General features: G+C 44.4%; 1 pseudogene across 1 annotated transcript; it reads left to right on the forward strand.

Annotated features, from left to right (window-relative positions):
* Positions 1-237: 237 nt before the first annotated feature.
* LOC105532189 lies at positions 238-945 on the forward strand (annotated as a pseudogene). Its single transcript, XR_001004930.1, has one exon. The product of XR_001004930.1 is annotated as a polyubiquitin-like (transcript).
* The last annotated feature ends 1,278 nt before the right edge of the window (positions 946-2,223 follow it).

Here is a 2,223-nt window from a genome sequence, read left to right on the forward strand (position 1 = left end):
CCTAGCAGGTAGCTTGTGTGCTCCTACCAAAGGCTAATGGGAGATAAATGGGGGAAATTTCACTCTGGTGTCAGCAAAAAAAAATAGTTGTAGTTTTCTTCAGCAACTGTTTGGTTTTTATCCGCAAATATTGTAGATCTTGTATCTAATCATGTCTCTAACTTTGCATGAAGACAGGGATTTATCCCAGCCTGAGGGCCAAGGGAAGAACCCACAGAGAAATAGCTCAGTGGTAAGGGCGACTGGCTTTGTTGGGCGAGTGTGTGGTGGTGTCCCTGTGGCTGGACACGATTGGTGTTTTGCAGCATCTTCATATCCGCTAACAGGTCAAAATGCAGATCTTCGTGAAGAGCCTTACCTGCAAGACCATTGCCCTTGAGGTGGAGCCCAGTGACACCATCGAAAATGTGAAGGCCAAGATCCAGGATAAGAAAGGCATTCTCCCTGAGCAGCAGACGCTCATCCTTGCAGTCAAGCAGGTGGAAGATGACCGCACTCTTTCTGACTATAACGTCCAGAAAGAGTCGACCCTGCACCTTGTCCTGTGTCTGAGAGGTAGTATGCAGATCTTTGTGAAGACCCTGATTGGCAAGACCATCACCCTGAAAGTGGAGCCCAACGACACCATCAAAAATGTGAAGGCCAAGATCCAGGATAAAGAAGGCACCCCCTACCCCCAGCCCCGACCAGCAGAGGTTCATCTTTGCAGGCAAGCAGCTGGAAGATGGCCGCACTCTTTCTGACTATGACATCCAGAAAGAGTCGACCCTGCACCTGGTCCTTCACCTGAGGAGTGGCTGTTAATTCTCCAGTCTTGCATTCACAGTTCCCAGTGACGGCATTACTCTGCAGTATAGCCATTTGCCTCAACTTAAGTTTAGAAATTACAAGTTTCAGTAACAGCTGAACCTGTTCAAAATGTTAATAAAGGTTTTGTCGCATGGTTAAAAAAAAAAAAAAGAGAAAAGAAAGGAAAAGAAATAGCTCAGTGTAGAGGAAAGGCCTGGATCATTATTTCAAAAACTCCACTTCTCAGAATGCTTGTCCTTGAATAAACAATTTCTCAATAAAATAATGTAAGGAGAAACTGTATACTATGGCCCCATCTTGGAGCTCCATAACGCACTCCAGTTTACGAAAGGCTCTGAGAGGAGCTACGCCAGAGAAACCTGTTGAATGAAACACTTCCCAAATGGAAGGGACATGCAGATTTCTCTGCCCCACTTTTAAAAATTTCCCCCATAAAACACCAATTAATACCTTATAGGACATGAGCCCTCCTCTGAATACACATTGGAGAAAGCTGACCTTGGTCAATGGCCCTGATCAAAGGTAACACCTAAAAGCATTATATATATATTCTCTCTCTCTCTTTCCTTCTTAACCTTCTCCCTCTTTCTTTTATTCAATCTCCCTCCCTTCTTTCTTCCTCCATCTTTCCTGTCTTCCCTTCATCTAGAAATTTTCTTTCATTTCTCTCTTCTTCTCCCTCACCTTCTCCAGCAATGTGCTAAGACTGCAATGCACTGGGACTTCCAGGGGTCCCCTGGAAATTCCTTGGGCCTAAGAGCCAAGGTTCCACCATAGCTGCAGCTGAACTGGTTTGCCCTCAACCCAGGAGTCATCCAGAGATTCCTATCTCAGCAATTTGCAAATGGTACTAAGGCCTCTGCACTGTTTCCAACAATGGTCCAATTAACTGCTAGTTGCATTTCACCAGCCAACTGGAAGGTTAATTGGCTCACATGACAAGGATGGAGAGTAACCTGCATCCCATTAAATTGGTCTGCTCTCAGTACCATTCCACTGTGCTTTCCGCGCATTTTCACATGTTCACGAAGCTTCCAAGAGACAAGTAAAAGACCCAGGCTTAAAGAAGAGGAATGGCTTCTCATTAGCCGTTGCCTCTAGAAGCCTGCATTTTCACCCTGTTGTCTGCCTTCCTCCCCGAGGCAAACACAGGCAGTCATCCACCATTTCTGTGGTTTTAGATCCATACAGAAATTAATTCAATGCTCTGCACTTTTGTCATTTAATGGATTCACATAGGGTTCTGGTCATCTGTGGACATACTTGCTTTTTATTTCTGAAAAGCTTTGGCTGAGAAGGTTTTTGGTTTGTTCTTTTAAAACACACACATACACATTTATAGTCTCTAAGACTTCTCAAATAATTACCAGACTGCCGACTCTAACACGCTGTTTCATCATATTCAAACTGACT

The sequence above is a fragment of the Mandrillus leucophaeus genome, unplaced genomic scaffold (genome assembly GCF_000951045.1).
Source record: "Mandrillus leucophaeus isolate KB7577 unplaced genomic scaffold, Mleu.le_1.0 Scaffold94, whole genome shotgun sequence".
NCBI classification, from domain to species: Eukaryota; Metazoa; Chordata; class Mammalia; order Primates; family Cercopithecidae; genus Mandrillus; species Mandrillus leucophaeus.